We start from the raw sequence: 17,855 nt of genomic DNA, 5'->3' as shown, positions 1-17,855 counted from the left end.
TGTTTGTGCCTGTTGGTCCTCCACCTTTGAGAGGCTCTGGTAAATGAACTCCTGCTGGGAGCAGCCCAAACTACTGACAAACTACTCTGCTGTGCCCAAGTGGAAGCAGAGCACTTCACCTGCATTAACCTATGCGGATTTTTGTTTTGTTTTGTTTTTTTTTAAATAACTACTTGCTACACCTCGATAGCAAAGACTTTTCAGACATGTATTCTTCTCATTCTCATCTCCACCACCATCAGCTGGTAGTCCTAAACAACAGGGTAAAGATCTTTAACAAACTCTTTGTCCATGTCTTTGGCATAGTTTCTGCACATAATTCTTCATTTGCTTACTAGCTGCTCACTGTTTCTCAGCTAACTGAATATGAAGTATTTCACTTAATGAACTGTACATCTTTATTTAATGATCCATTATGCTGCGCTGCACTTTTTATAATGAGCTGGCTGAAAAAGAAATTTCTGCATTGCACAACCCAAGGCTAATACTTTCTTAACTAAGAGAAACATCCCATAGTCTGAAGCCCAACAGGCAATTTTTATCTCTTCTATTTACTTATACTCAGTGAATGCATGCCACAAAGTGTAGGCATCTGCCATGGCAATACATTCAGTGGTAGGGCTTGTATATGTATGATAAACATTTTAAATAATACAAGTAAATGCTTTCTTTTCCAGTAGAGTCAAGCTGCTATTCATTCTTCCATTGTATAACGTGCATTTTTAAGTTCAAGAGGTCAAGTCAACAAGCCCTACCCCAGACTGTATTGTATAGAAAAATAAAAAATTGTCCTAGAGAGATGCAAACAAGTGCTTTCCCTTTTCTAGAATTCCAATCTAGGTTGAAATTCAAACGTAGAAAACAGAAGATATAGACATACACATTGAAAGTCCACTATTTATTACATACAGCATTCTGGCTGGAAGAAAACATGTTCCAGTTACAAAGGCACATGCATATAACGCAGCCTTGACAGCATGTTCCTTTTTGGTTTTCACTTTTGTTTGCTCTGGTCAAACAATTAACCTGTTCTGCTGGCTATAAAGCAGCTTTCTCCTTTTTCTAGTTAGTACAGCACTAAAAAACCTGCACTCCTCTGTGGGACACCCAGAGCTGCTGCCCAAGCTTACTGTTCTGCCTCAGGGTTATGCTGCACATTTCAAATCGGAAAGCATTTAAGCTAGAAGTAAGTCTTGCGTTTATTATGCTGTTGGTTTTTAAAAGCTAATGATATGTGCTGCTTACAGCGAACTGCAAGCCTGGTGGGAGGCATTTTAATTAATACAATTTGTTCAAAAGAAAAACAAACGCAATTCCCCCTCATCTGTCAGCCAGCTGTACTGCAATCTGAATGCAAGGGAGGAAGAATAATAAAGGCAAGGCAGTGCGAAAAATCAGACAGAACTGGGACTTGATAAAGAACAGTACAAATATAAGTCAATTTCACCAAATCTTAGATAGGAAGATTTGAGTTTTGTAACATCTACTCTTTGACAGCTTTACGTTCTAAGCAACTTATCTGGTTTCAGGTTAATCTTTCCTAACAGAGATTAGCAATTTTTAAATAATCTTCTCCAAGGAATGTTCTTTAATTGTATCACACCACGCTCTACGCTGTGAGAGCTCACAAGATCAGGCACAGAAGAAAAGCATGGAAGAAAATGGGGAAAGAACAAAGACAAGACTTTCTATAGCAGAAGCGGCTGCGAGAATTCCTTCTCAGCCCCTGAAGACAAACTCACTCTAATCAGGGGCTTCCAATTAGCCACTAATCTGATACTGATTTTAATCTCATTTACACAGTAATCATTACAGCAATACTGGATGATTTGCTATCCATTTCAAATGGAGTACATTACACTGAGCTAAGGCCCTTAACATTTTGACAATCCTAATATTGATTCCCCTAAGGCAACGAGTCCTGGAGAATTCATCTCAGTGACATCTACAAAGCAATTTTTAAACTACTTATGCATTTCTTTTTTTTGAATCCAACAGCAACAGCAACAAATCTCAGGACCAGTTGGCAAGTTCTCATAACAAATATTGTCACACTGATCAGTATGGTATGAGTTTCATGTTCCAATACTATTAGCACTGAACTTCAAAGATTTGCTGAGGCTCAGAATGAGACAGACATCTCATTTTTCAGATTTCTGTGACTGTATGTTTATTAACATACAATGCTGGTGAAGTAAGACAGCCTCCATCTGAACACGGTACCAATTTTGTAGCATAGAGATTAGCTAATAGTTCCCAGATTGGACACGAGTACAGGACCAGAGAGACTTTGGCAAAAATGAATTCAGTAATGAAAGGGAAGCAGTTTCTTTCCTTCCTGCTGTGATCAAGTGATCCAAGAGCTGCCAACCAAATATTTAAGGTGAGGCATTCAGATGATGAGTTTAACTCACCATTCCAGCAGCAATGAATTACTAGGCATGTCTTCACTCACACAAACCTGCATGGCTCCATTTATCTTCGCATTAGGGCTCCATTTTGTAATGCCCAAGGGTTGTTTTTATCTTAATCAATGTTTAATTTTGCAAAAAAAGGAAAAGATTCATCCAGTTCTTCTCTACATGGCATACAATTTCCTTAATCCATGAAAAGAGTGATTGAAGAGAGGTAGTATCAAGGTCCTTTTTCTCAGCCCATGTCCCCACAAAATAAAGGGGTGCTATTGCATGCACCTTTTCTGGTTTAACTAAAGTACAAGGAAAATTGTGGGGTACTGAGGAGCACTGTGAGCCTGCTTACAAAGAAATCCATTAAGTTCTGCATTAGTGAAATCTTTTTTATTGTTTCTCCTTCTCTCTTTTCATACCTCTACAGTCAGTGAAATGAATTAATGCAAATCTCTCTACGTTAAATCACAGTCATTTGAAACTGCATCCACCATGCAGAAACACAGTAGTAGATAACCACTTTATTGTTTATTGACTACTGTAAATTTTAATTGTGATTCCAATCTCTATTCTCACTTGGCCTTTTCTGTTTAGAAAATCATATAAGGTAGTGACCTCTTCACCTCACACAATGTCCTGACCCGGTCTGCTGAATTGTCTGGCCTCTTCTTTGTGCTTACAATTTAAAGTGGTAGAGATTGTGCACAGGTTACTCTGAAAATAATGCCTCCTAGTTATGGTATGAAGTTGAGTGAGGGAAGATTTAGGTTGGATGTCAGGGGGAAGTTCTTTACTATGAGAGTGGTGAGGTGCTGGAACAGGCTGCCCGGAGAGGTTGTGGATGCCCCGTCCCTGGAGGTGTTCAAGACCAGGTTGGATGGGGCCCTGGGCAGCCTGGTCTAGTATTAAAAGTGGAGGTTGGTGGCCCTGCGTGTGGCAGGGGGGTTGGAGATTCACGATCTTTGAGGTCCCTTCCAACCTGGGCCATTCTGTGATTCTGTGATTTATTTCCATGGAAACTACAACAGATACAAAGATCACAATAACACTAAGTGATAGAGCAAATTATCAGCTACAAAACAATATTTTTCAACATAGTCACCACCATTAGCTATGCATTTTTGCCAGTGATGAACAAGAGGTCATCATTTTGTGGGGTGACAGCTGTGCAAGACTGCCCGGAACATGACTCGTCTTTCATGTTGCTGTTGCCACTGCTAAAAAGCATCACCCACCACTTCACTATGCTGGTCTCTACCAATGCTCACAAGCATTGATGAAATGTCAATGGGTACCATTTCTTCTCCTCATGGAGGAATTCAATGACACAGCTTTGCTTCATATACACTTCCATACCAGATACCATTTTATGAGGTTACCTCTGCAGCCATCCGTCACACAGCAAAAAAACTTAACAATTACTGGTCAGAATGTTCAACCTCTACTTTCATACCACGAACATCTGCCTCTGACATCATAGGCCAACATAATAAAAATAAAAAGAAGGCATTACTTTTAGAGAAGTCTTCCATCACATTTATTCAATAATGAATTACTGATAGATTGCAAAATGATCAATGGCAAATTTGGATAAACTTGAGGATTTGAACAGAAACAACTTAATAAGTTGCACTGAATGTGGAATTCACGTCAATGAACTGCGTATCTCAAATGCTTTACATGATGTGTTTTATATACCAATGCTCTTCTCTATTTACAGAGGCATATAAACTTCAGAAGTGTCTTCAGAACAGAAAAAGCCTTTTCATTCTAATTGCTGCAAAGTGTCCTTTCCGACTTAAACTTTTGTAGATGCCAGAACAAAATAGCATCCTCTCATACATAGATTAGAAACACAATTAGGAGCTGATCTTTGTAGAGCTGAAATGACAGCGAACAGGAATAACTTCTCAAACACAGAGCCTTCACACCAACACATAATCAAGCAGCGAGTCTGATCCCTGGGACCTCCACAACCTTTGCATCACCCTCCCCAGACTTCAAGGCCTGTGTTCCAGGGAGTGTTTTACCTTTAGGGAAACAGGCCAGCAGGTACACAAACTGCACAAACGTGATCATTATCAACAGACCAGAGACGGGCTGAAGAGATGGGATCAGGAAAGCCAAGACCTCACATCAGAGGGCTGGAGCACCTCTCCTATGAAGAATGGTTGAGGGAGCTCATTTGTTCAGCCTGAAGAAGAAGAGAAGGTTCCAGGGAAATCTCACTGCAGCATTCTGGTACCTAAAGGAGGGCTAAAAACCAGAGAGGGACCTCTTACAGGCATATGTAGTGACAGAACAGGGGGTAACAGCTTTAAACTAAGAGTGGAGGTTTAGATTAGATATAAGAAAGAAATTATGTACTGTGAGGTGGTAAGGTACTGGCACAGCTCCCCAGAGGAGCTGTGTATGCCCCCCCGTCCCTGGATGTGTTCAGGGTCAGGCTAGATGGGGCGCTGGGCTGTCTGATCTAGTGGGACATAATCGTACCCACGGTAGGAGGTGGAGATCAGTGATCTTTACAGCTCCTTCCAACCTAAATTGTTAATCTAACATTCCGGAGAACACCAGACACTTCTTTCTGCTCTTAATTACAGTGAAATTCCTCCTCTGCTCCTGTAAGAAATCAACAGCTTATCTTTTCAAACGAAAAAAAAACCGAAAGAGTGCATTCTCTATGCTATTGCTTGTATTTCACATTTTATCCCCTCTCCACTAATTTACAGCTAAAAAATATTTTTCTATATCACTGACTTCTATGAAGAGATGCCCCTGAATACTGCTAAAATGCTGCTAGTGCATCCTGTTATTTCAGCTAACAGGTACTCTTCTCTTCGTGATGTGTGGTGGATTTGATTAATAAAGGCAATGTTTCAAAGAGCTGAAGTCTGCCTTCCTAACACACACCAACCTTAAAATGAACAAACAAACCAAAACCAAAAATCAAATAAATAGAAAAACCAAAAGAATACAATGAAAACTAAGAACAAAAACATCTAGGCTCATTAAAACTATATGCCAAGATTAGCACAAGGCTACCTAAGCTCTTCATCCTCTTCAGACAGAGGAACTGATAAATCTCCCACCAGCGAAAGCAAAAAGTAATGAGATAACTGATAAACTTCCCTTCATCATTATACACCTGCACAGTGGAAACAAGGGTGACTAAAATATGTTCTGATATTCTGATACTTACATTTACCAAACCGTAGGATATTAAATGAAAAGGTATGAATACAAAATAGGATAAGAGATTGTAGGTTCTCATATTTTACTGGATAAGAATAAAAACCATGTGATGGACAGATTTAGAGATCAAAGGCAGTATCCTGAGATCAGAATACAGCTGTATATTTAACAAATATCCTTGCCTCCACTCTTTTTGCTCCCATATAATTCCAACATGTTAGCTTCTAGGAACTCAAAGGTGAATTGCGTCTTCAGTACTAAACTGTCTACTAATTTCTCAGAGGGATTAACAAGGGATAAATAAGTTATGCTAAAAACAAAGATTAAAAGGTTAGCATCAGACTGCATTGATCAGAAAGGGATCATCTTTTTCTTCACTTCAAAGAGCTGAGTAATGCCAGTGATTCCAAATGCAGAAAAGACCCCCTCTCATCCATGCAGCGCTTAGACAGCAATTCTGTTTATCAAAACGTTGCCACACAAAATGCTATCTTTTGAGTAACTCCACACAGCCAAGTTTCATGCTCCCAGTGAAATGATCTACTAGCAGAAGCAGAATTTGAATGAAACTCTAAAACATACAGTGGGATCCCACTAGATGAAACATCATCCTGCTCCAACACACCCTGCTGTAGATGTCCTGGAGAACTGCATGCATTACCACTTAGCTTTTCCAAGTGTATATCCTAAACAGACATGAATTCCCAACATGTAGTTCATTAACTTCTTTGTAAACAGTATTTGAGTCAACAAATAACAAAAGATTTTGAAACAAAATCTTCCTGCCCTGCTGGACACTAAAAGTCCAGACATTAATGCTCAGACAGCAAAATGCATTTGATGGCTGTTTTAAGACCACCAGCACAAATTCAGATTTCATGCAAGATATTACCATCATTCATTTAAGAAAAAAATAAGTATTTTTCTTCATTTCGGAGAAGTCTTGGTCTATTTAGATAGTGATTCCTTGCTTCGCAGCTTGTATAGATAATACAGAACATTACACTAAAGCAGACAGAGATATAATCTTTCAGTAAACAGGTAACTCACTGCAAGATGAGGATATCACATTAAGGTGCAAACGACATTAGCTGAACAGCATGCCTAGGAGATTCTGCCTCTGTCAGCACACAGTTGTCTGCCTACCTGCAACAGAGTTGCATTTCTTTCTTTCTCTATTTTTTAATTACTTGAAATTATAGCTACTCTTTCAAGCTTAAAATTGCATAAATGAGTCCCCTCCTCTTTTAAAGCTTGTAAGAGCCCTTACGGACAGAGACAAAACTATTCTGCATGCATGCTGTCAAAAATAAGTCAGTCACAATTGTTGCAAGCAATAAGAGATATTCAGTGTATCTGCAAACGGCAACGAACAAAACTGTTTTCTGCTAACATATTAGCATGGTGATTAAAAATAATTTATGCTGCCTTTTGAAAACATTGTAATCCAAATAATAAATCTTTTAAGCACCCATGATGAGATGTATACAGTGTGTTTATCACCTGTCATTTTTTTCCCAACAGTTAGGAAAGGAGTGCAAATGCGGCGATGTCACATCTAAAAACACAGCTCCGTTTCTCTAGACCACGCAGGTGATATGCGCATGTAAAGCAGCACAGCCACAGTCTTTCCAAGATCAAGTGAGCCTGCTGAAGACTTGCATCACAGAAATCTATCACCTTTGAGAGACAAGCTCCCCTCCTTAAAGAGAACAATGGCCAACACAGTTGATAAGGGCTGTATTTTGCAGTAGTAGCTAGTGGTGGCAATGGTGATGAGGAGACGGTTGGACTAGATGATCTTATAGGTCGTTTCCAACCTTGTGATTCTATGATTCTATGTTGCTGCACCAGAACAACAGCTTCCCACAGTTGGATACAACCAAGCTGCATACAGCTGAGCATTAGTGCAGCTTGTACTGCCCTACCCACTTCAGAGCGTGGATGCGTACATCGCTTTCAGGAAGAGCTCTTTTCTGTCCCTTTCCTAACAAAAGTTTTGAAGAAAAAGTGTTAGTGGGTTGGCAGGTCAGTGCTTTGCTAGCATCTCTGGTGGACAGGGCAAACATCACCCTTGTTTTTGCTGACTTCTCTCACTTGACAAATACTGAATAAGTACAGCAACACATGGATTAAGAGACATTAATCAGTCTGGGATATATAGAGTATTCATCCCTCAGCAAATAGCTAGAGATGAATACCAAGCAGATGTGAGTCAACCCTAGGATACACTGGTTTTGGTTTCCCAACACAGTGATAAAAATCCATACTGATTAGACTTCTGTAGCTCTTGTGACCCAGGAAAAAGCCTTAAGCTAACAATCAACAAAAAAGTTCATGTGAAATCCAAGTGGGATTTCACTGGGACGTGAAGCAGCCATTTAAAATTTAAACTCCCATTTAAAAACTGGGAAGAAAAAGAAAAAAAGAAAGAGGTATCAAGGCAGAAAATTGCTGTAAGTCACATAGTAGGATCACAGATGATCAAGAAACTGCATTCTGCATTCACTCTCTCAACCCTTTGATTAGGATGGCCCAAGTGGCAAGGACGCTTTCTTTGATCTATACCTTTATGATCTGTGGTGACAATTAGAGCTATGCCAGGAAGCCTACCGACAGTTCATCCCTATATTTATACTCCAGCTACAATAGCAGGAAAGTATTTTTAAAAATAAAAATGTCATCTTTCTTGCAAAATCAGTTGCCAACAGCGTGGGTCCTCTTTTATCAACACTGAGGAGCTCAACACCAAGGCAGACTGCCCCAGACACAGCCAGTAAGCACTCCAAGTGCTATTGCCAGGTGGGTGAACAAGTGCTGAACCTCCCAACAGGCTCTGTGCCTCCTTTGGAAGAAGTCTTTCTTGGGCTAAGCTCCACTGTACTCCTAAGGAATGCTTCGTGTCACAAAGAGCCTGCTCTGCCATGGAGGATCATTACAATATCAGTACAGCAGCAGATGAGCAGAAAACATATCAGTGACACCCTGTTCTGTCCATCAACAGAGCAAAGGCTGTGCTGGCAGAAGCAGCAGAAATGTACTCATCTACTTTGTCACTGGTCTAAACCACAGACCATGACAAATGCAGAAACCATAATGGACAGGAGAATTAGGGACAAAGAACTGGCATTACATCATTGTTCCTTACATCTCTGAGGACTAGAAAGGCTCCTGTTTTTAAGAAAGAAGGACCACTTGAGATCAGTACAGTAGTAAATGAAACACGCAGGGAATATCTGCTCACCTACGTGGCTTCGATACCCATTCCAGACTAGATAAATTTGGCAGAGCACCTATATCCCCACTGCAGCTCCCAGGGATACAGGGAGTAATATGAAATCAAAACCACATTTGCCTTATTACACAAAGCTCTAGTTTGGAATAAAACTCACTACAGTGAGGAAATGCATTGAAAACAAGCAAGTGACTGCATCTGAAGACACCACAGGCAGGGGTGGAGAGGGATTGCCTGGCTTCCTTCAGCTGACTAAATGCGGTGCTACAGCCAACAAATCTGGTTGCATGGATGCTGCTGGATCCCCTACAGCACACAGACCCCAAACTGATGATTCTGGAGTCATAGACTCAGACCGATTTGGAAAAAGATGAATTGAATAACAGTGTTTAACATTCATACCTCATCCAGGGGAATATAAATTAATTCTTTGGGCTGAAAAGCAGGGGCTTTTTGTGCCTTGGAGGTGTTCTCTGTGTGTGTGTGTGTGTGTGTGTGTGTGTGTGTGTGTGTGTGTGTGTTTTACACTATTGATTGCTTTTAGCAATTCTGCTGTGGTTCAAGTTGAATGTCAACCTGATGTAATTTCACCCCCATCCCACCTGCCCCACACCCCTCAAAAAAAAAAAAAAAAAAAAAAAACCCTGAAAATATTTAGGAGTGCATTCTCTGGATCATTAAAAATGTCTACAAATATCCTTAGTCAGCAGCTTTCCTTGACACAAATAATCCATTCAGAAAGGCAAGTCAGCCTCCCACTAAATCCTCATCAGTAGAAAATCCACATGCTACAGAAACACCTTATCTTGGCAAGTTAAACAGCCAGTGCTTTGAAAATTTAAGCCAGCACTGTAGTAGGGGAACCAATGATTCAGTGCCACAAAGCTAGGGAGGTGTATGAGAAGGAAGAGCACAGAAAGAAGTCTGAAAGACTAGTTAGTGTTCAAGCTGCATGTTATCGCGCCTCTTATATGCACTCTTCACATAGTTGCTCTGAAAACTCATGTAAAATACGTGCTTCCTTTGGAAAAAGTGTCTACTTGGCATGCAAGAATCAATCACGTGGTTACATATTAATAAACAGAAACAGAATGCCCTGAATGCATCTAATTATAGTAATGGGAACCAGAAAGGAAAACATCCTCTGGAGTGACTGAGGAGATGGCAAGTTACTCCGATAGGAAATCAATCCCATTATTCCAGAGTTTTCTACATGTGGCCAAAAGAAAAATGATTTTCCCTTTACTGTAGTATTTTAAACACAAACCAAACTCTCCATTTATGTGATACCACTGTTAACAAAACAGAAACTGATATATAGATGGCATAATCCTGCACAGCACAAATATATTAAAGATTGATAATACAGTCACGCACAGTGTGACATCACCACATATTGTCACACACAGCGTGACTACAGCACACCAGAAAAGCTTAGCCAAAACAGAACCAAACGATTTCTTCACATGTATGACACATGGATGGCTGGAAAAGATGACTTTAGAGGTCCTTCTCAACCTTAATCGATTGTGTCTCAACCTAATTGATTGTGATTCAGTGATCAGCTGCAGGCCTGGTACTAGCAGAGAAGCGTTCAAACCACACTGCCATAAAGGCACTGGAGAGATTATTGTGAGTAATCATTAAGTTACTGCACAAGTCTATAAGCTTTAACCCTTCTCCTTGCATTGCAGAGCTACGTACACACATGAAAATGAAAGGATTACTGTATTAAAAAATGGAAAGTCAATTCTACTTACATGTAACTTACTAAATACTCTGCAATAATCAAACTACAAGTCTTCTAGTGCTAAAAAGTCCTATTTTCCATTTTCATGGCATCACAGACACATGGAAGAAGGAGACTGACAAACAAAACTCTGTAACAAAAACCTTACCTCTCATACACAGCAATCATCCCACTTAAGGATACTGAATTTTTGTTGGTGGTGAGTTTGTTTGTTTAAAAAAAAAAAAAAAAATCAAGATTGCTATTGCTAAAGCAGGATATCATTCACTGCAAACTCCAAACTCTTCATTCATGCTCTAAACAACAAACAACCTTTTAAGGTTAAAGATACATTAACTAACAAGTCTTGAAGTACAGTCTTGAACCACCTGACTATTCAATCCCCTTCCGCACTGTGAAAGGCTAGAAGGAATTTCTTTTCCCAGAAGGATGGGGTAAGTCTGTGCACATTATCTCCAAAGCATCCAACAGCATTCACAAGAGGTAATTTTTGCTGCAGCTTCACAGGAGCACACTGCTCTGCAAATGCAAACAAACCCTGCTTGACCAATGGTTCAGCTCTGCTACCTACTGCCCACAGCCACAGTGCCCAGCAGCACCATCCCACTGCAGCTCAGCCAAAGCATGCCCACATAGGGAGCCCAAATTTTGTCTTTCAAGTTGCCGTCACTGCTGCTGAAATGCAGCACCCACTGCCTCACTGTGCTCACATCTACTGTTTGGTCTCCATAAATGTTCAGCAAACAGTGATGTATGTCAATGGGTGCAATTTTTTCAATGCCACACCTTTGCTTCATGCTTACTTCCATGTCAGACACCATTCTGTCAGACTGCCTCTCTACTGCCATCTGTCACATGGCAACAAAATGTAATGGATAGCACCCGGAAGGTCCAATCTCTGCTGCCATAACACAGACACCCACCTCTGAACCTGACAGCCAACACAATAAAATAGGAGGCATTACTTATGGAGCATCCAGGGGATAAAAACATGCACTTGGTGGACTTTAATGAGGCCCTGCTTCTTTTTTGCTGGGCCACCTACCTGAACTGGGAATACCCTGCAGGAGAGCTCCGGGCACTGAGATTTTATTGTGGTTTTATTATTTTTTCTTAAACCAGCCAGAGCTGCAAGTTCTTGGGAAGCAAATTCCTCTCCATGCATTTCTCCCAAAGCACAGTTTCACACAACACATGCCTTTTCTTCAGGAAAATTAGCAATTAAGGCAGCAATCCGCCAAGCCTCAGGACAATGCATACAGTGCTGTGCATACAATGCAATGTGGGACGCTGCCTCCTCTGGCAAACACCACTGTCAGACAGTCAGATTTGTTTGTTTCATACTGTCAAGATGCCTCAGAGTCTTAAAGATTAATTATAAATCAAAGCAACACGACTCTCTTTCAACAGAACAGGTAGTTCTGCCTAGCTTCTGCACGATGCATCCCATGCAGTGCTCTAGACAGACATTTATTCTCATGGCAATTAAAATAATAATAATAATAATGCATTTACATAATGAGATTGTGAGATAAACTTCTGGAAACCAAGAACGTCAAAGTTAACCGTCAGCTCTTTGTCAGGGCTAATGATGTGCATACTTGTGCCTCTGTGAGTGGGCAACACAATCATCTGCAAAATGAAAAAACTGCATTAGCATTACATTTTGAATTTTCTATGTCTTGCCTGGGTTGCAGATTTAATTACTTTTTAATACGGGCTTCTTGTCCGTTTTCTGGAAAGGAAAAAAAATGAGCATTGTGAAAAACGAAATGTATCCACAGAACTTCATTGCTTAAGCCAAGTAATTACTGAAGCTGCTATAGTGTTTTGAAACCTGCACCTCAAGTAATCCAACACTGCTTTAAAGAAGCTGTTCACAATATCTGTGAATGCAGTTGCCACAGTAATTTACTCTCAGACTATTATCTTGCTGGGTCTTGTGAGTCAAACACACGATTAGGGCAAATGAGTCTTCTGAGGTGCGTGTGATGGTGTGAGGAGAGGAAGAATAGGAATGGAAAAAAAACACCACCACTGCAAACAGTAGAAATAGGAATTCAGCAAGTTACACGCCTACTTCTATGGGAACACAGCCTCACCATCACACCAGAAGGTTCTTCCCTTTCTGGCTGGAAAAATACATTTTTAAAAAGCAGCAACAACAGCAAGTATTAATAGAAGCCGGGTGGGTAAGAAACAAGGCAAAGACTCTCAGGGAATTCAGTATTTGGCCAAAAAGTTCCCCCTACCTACCTGGCTGAACTCTCTCGGATAACTCCTGATGCCCTCACACCCACAGCTTTAGAAGCTTCTGTTTAACATTCCAGTATATAGTGCCAGTAATTACACATTTGTTAAAATCCATCAGCTGCTCACCAGCTGCACTGAGATGGAGCAATGAAACGCAGAGCAGAGAGCTGCAGGAATAGGCACAGCTCTGGGTTGTGAGGACAGGTCTGTGTCGCAGTGCCCCCCCAGGCTCTGAGCAGGTGCCCATTTTTCTTTGGGCAGTGTACGGGGGATGCACACAGCCCATTAACGTGCTGATCTGGTAAAGCAGGCAGCATTCCCTCCAGCCCTCTCCCTTCTCCTTGCTGTAAAAGGCTACGCAATGTGGCACCAAGACTTCTTGACACTTTCAAATGTAACTTGCGGGCCTAGCTGCAAAAATGGTATCTGATGAGATGGCCTGAAAGCAAAACAAATGCCAGCAGGTAGCTTCAGTTCTGGAGAATATGACAGCTCACTTGCACAGTCAAAGGAATTGCAGAAGTGGCACTTTGAAGTCTTACCAAGGAAAATATCTTTAAAATATATTAAAGAACAAAAAAGCCCAGAACATTTTCCAAGCTAATTAAGATACTTAACACTGTTCTTAAGCAGTATAAATACTTTGAAGCTGCAAATAAACAGCTTTGCAAAAGGAACTGACAGAGAAAGCGATATATATAACGCTCTGAAGAACAAGGTCCCTCAAGATGTATTACATTTTTTCAATTTTTTTTTAAGGTATTTATAAAATTACATCAATTATATTATCCAGGTTTGAAATGGAAACAGACAAGCCAGTAGGCAGACAGATCTAAGTGTTTTATAAGCTGTGATATGCACAGTTTCAAAGCAGTAAAAAAAATAAAAGTAAAAAAAAAATCCATCAACAACAAAACCCCCCACGCAAATATTATACTCCTCTTCTCCTGCCCTCCAAAGGAAGGTCTCCTCCTAGTCAAATCAGCTTTCCGGATCCCTGACGCAACACTTGGTGAGTAAAACACGTTCCACTTTTACACAGCCTGAAAGCACCCAAGAAAACAGATACTGCCGAGTACTTGCTGGGTTTGCTGCAGAGCCAGTGCCCTCACTATCAGCATCTGGAACTGCGCAGGGAGTGATCCAGCCACTGCTGGGTGACAAGGGTCTGGGCCCTGCTCCCCTCAGCATCACTGTGCTGGTTGCTGAAAGGAGCTCCAGCTCAGGGACAGGCAAGCAAAATGGGGAGGGGAGACCAGAAGCCAAGTTTTCCCCTTCCTAGGCCCACAAGATACTCCTTCAACCTGAAATATCAAACGTAAATTACGTTGGGAAGAAGAAACTGAGATCTAATAAAAACAGAAAAAGGTAAATTCATCTGGACTGAGGGTGGATTTATACAATTTATCAGTCACCAACCCTGTGAGAACCACCCAAAATCAGTTTCATCCATAGGGAGGGGAACTAGTGCCAAAAAAAATGAAAGAGAAACATTATTTGAAAGTTGTTTTGAGTTCCAGAGATCAAAAAAGCCCCAACAGTGTAATAAATAAATGAAGTCATAACATCTGCATCCCTCCTGTATTCCTCTGAAATGATGCACCTATGCAAACACATGAGACTTGGGAAAAAAAAATAGCAAAATATTAAAAGCAGAGGGCAGGAGGAGATTGGGACAGCATGAACCATACACAAAACATTAATGGCAACACCCACATTTAAAGACGAAGGCATAGAGCAAGAGCTTAATGGCTCCCTAATGACAGAACGGGTCTGAATTCAGCTTGATCTCACCACTTAACAATTATCAAGCCAGAAGACGCAGCCAGCACTACCTGATTATATCTCAGGATAAGCAGAATCTTCTTGCAGGAACTATTTAGCAAGCCCCAGCAACAACTAGTCCACTAAATTGTCATGAACACTGCTTACAGAATGGTGTTAACACAAGGTGCACATTCATTGTACAGTTTATAGAAAGAGCAGATGCAAATCCGTGTGGCACAGAGCTCTCTTTAATCTCAACATCAGTCTCCATCCAGAAAAGCTGAGATAAATTCACTCCCTGATTCGAGTTCCAAGGGAACCTAAGAACCAGAGAGTCTGTCCTGCACACTAAACGAAACAACAGCTAAAGGTTAAAGTCATTCTGCATCTGCAATAAGTGACCAACACTCCAGGCTAGTAGAAGCCTAGAAACCAGGTAGTGAATCTAATACTAGGAGAGTATGACTTAACTTTGGAGCTGAGGTGATGTCAGAACAGGGAGACTTATTGTGAGAATTGCAGAAAAAATAATCATCCAGGAACAATGAAATCCTCACTACCTGAGGCATTGAAGCCCACACTGCACAAAGCCTGGCAGAGTGATGCTTCACAGGGCAAACCCAAATTGGCAAGCATTGGACATCATCTTTGAAGCCTCTAACAAGGAGGGAAGCAAAACAAGTGTCTGTGTGGTATCTGCTCAACTCAGTATTCTCACAAGCAGGGAAGAGTTCTGCCTGCATTAAATAAAAAAGCATTGTAGAAAACATTTCCTTTTTTAAAAAAATTGTTTTTACATAAAAGGATGATGTTTTCAAATATGCCTCGGAGCACAGAATCTATTAAAACTAATGTTACTTTATACATCTAAACAGGCACTTTGGAAAACATCCACTGTCGTAGTTCTTGTCTTTTTCATTGAGAAACAGCCATAGCACATAGGAAAAACATTCCCTTCTCTTTATACCAATCCCTGGAGGCATTCAAGGTCAGGTTGGATGGGGCTCTGAGCAGCCTCATCTAGTGATAACAATCCTGCCCACGGCAGGGGGTTGGAACCAGATGGGCTCTGAAGTTCCTTCGAAACTAAGCCATTTTATGATCCTATAATATGATTCTATGCAAAGGACAGAGGTGCTCAGCAACCTCATCGTTCTGGTTCTCTCACCATATGCTAGTAAAATGGGCAAGGGTATGAAAAGAGAGGAAGAGCAAAAACATAAAGCAATTCCTTCAAACAGCCAAAGAAGATAGAGAACATGTTGGGATTGCAATTCCAAAGGCAGTTGCCATATGATTAATGTAACTACTTCAGAGAGACAACACTGAAGCCCCTGGATGAGCAAAGAAGTGAAAAAGGCTGGCTGACTTTGTTGCTGTTCCCCACAGATGTAATCAACTCTGGAGATGGAAAAGCTTAGGGAAGAATGGTACAGAGAACTCCACCCTGTCCCAAATGACAAAAAGACTTGTTGGTTAAAGCCAGGACAGATTTTCCTCCAACACAGCGATTGCGGATGGATAGCAGTGACAAAGGATGCAGGGTTACTGCAGCAGAACACCGCCAGCTCTCATGGACCCATTTCCCTTTATGTAGGAATGGGCAACTTCAGCTAGTGCACCTTCCACTTTGTACCTTAGCTGCTTTGACACTCTGCTGCCATGTGGTTTTTGCAAGTAGGGGGAAATAACCAATCTGTTATCCGCTGCTTGTACCTAAGAAGAGGATTATTAACCCAGTTCCTGTGGAAACTTCCCCCTCCAACAGATGTTTAATGCAGCAACTTCTTCCACAACTCCCCCTTCCATTGCATGAGCTCCATTCTGGTGTCTGACAGGAAAACACTGCTGCCAAACCACAGATCTAATGGCAAAAGCATCAGGAGACTGCTTCCACCTAGCAAACCACACGCACGGAATTGCTACCCGCGTCAGAGAAACTCAGGACATATGCTATAAATCAAGGCAATAAAACATACGCAGTACAAATCATGCGGTAAAATAGGTGGGAAGAAAATTCCTGCTCTAACAGCTTTAGCATAACTGGGACAAGAAACTCCTACTCTCACCTGACTGTGACTTCCAGACATCATTAAATGTGTAGCATTAAATCTCCTGAAGTTATAAACAAGATACACACTTCTTTGCCATGAATATCAGCCCATATCAGAGAGCTGCATGAAATAAAGGAATCTTCATCCAGCGTTCTCATAGAGAATGATTTATGTCATGTTTGGGTATTTTTTTCTTTGTGGTGTCGTTTTTTGGTTGGTTAGTTTTTATGTGTTTGTGTACGTGCAGCCCAGACCACTGCCCATCCCTCCAAGGCAGCAATAAAACATGCAAACAACTGAGAAGAAAAGCTTTACCTGAGCAACATCATCTTGCACCACTTTAATTGTGTGTATGATCGAAGTCTTAAACTAGCTTAGAGTTCTTTTTGTTCAGCACCTCTGCAAAAGCCAAAACTAAGCACATGAAGAAGGCATGACACAACAACCAGAGACAGAAAGAAACAAGAAGGAGAGCTAACAAGAACAACTGAGGAAAAGATCATGATAGTTTACCAGAGGGAAGTGCAAATGTGCTGTCTCAAATGATGAATGAAAAAGCACAAAAGCATGTTCCATCCAAACGGAAATACACGGGGCTTTCTGGAAGGACTGAACTGCCATACTTTACTGATATACCAGTAAGAAAGGTACAGACCAAAAGCATTCCTGTAACTTCCTGGAAGATTGAAGTTAACCCCTTTCCTCAGTGTCTTTTTCTGTGTTGCTCGGTTCCCACCTCAAACAGGCTGTACAGTGCACAGAGGCCCCATGCTGTGCTCCTTCTCTGGTATGGAAGTTGTTGTAGCACCTCAGTACGTCTCCTCAGGTGCCTCCAGCCAGCACTTCTTCACGTTCAAAGTCTTGAAATACAGCCAGCTTGGCCAGGAAGGCAGTTCCTGAATATTTTCTTGCAATTATCAGTCATAACTAGAATCTGATTTCACACCGTCACCAGCTAATCATCAGCTCATGGGGAATTGTACATCTAAAGGTGGTGAAAAAGGCACGCTGGAAGACAAGAGAGAGCCCAGCAGTGGCTTGTGCAAACACTCAGTGATCCAATCACACTGGTGTTGCAAGCTCAACAGAGGAACAAGATGGGCTCCAGAAAGCAAACGTTGGCAGCTGATTCATCACAAAAACAATGGTATGACTGCAAGAGCTGAGTTTTACCATTTCCCCCTTCACATCTGTAT

General features: G+C 41.1%; 1 protein-coding gene across 1 annotated transcript in view; it reads right to left on the bottom strand.

The window, feature by feature from the left end:
* The window catches only part of LDLRAD3 (low density lipoprotein receptor class A domain containing 3), a 58,151-nt gene that overhangs the window by 25,597 nt on the left and 14,699 nt on the right, over positions 1-17,855 (bottom strand). The gene's annotated exons all lie outside the window — the stretch shown is intronic.

This window comes from Lagopus leucura, unplaced genomic scaffold (genome assembly GCF_019238085.1).
Source record: "Lagopus leucura isolate 7727_CA_CO unplaced genomic scaffold, USGS_WTPT01 Super-Scaffold_1, whole genome shotgun sequence".
Lineage (NCBI taxonomy): Eukaryota > Metazoa > Chordata > Aves > Galliformes > Phasianidae > Lagopus > Lagopus leucura.
Note: the sequence above shows the minus strand (reverse complement) of the source record. Positions and strands in the feature narration are given on the sequence as shown.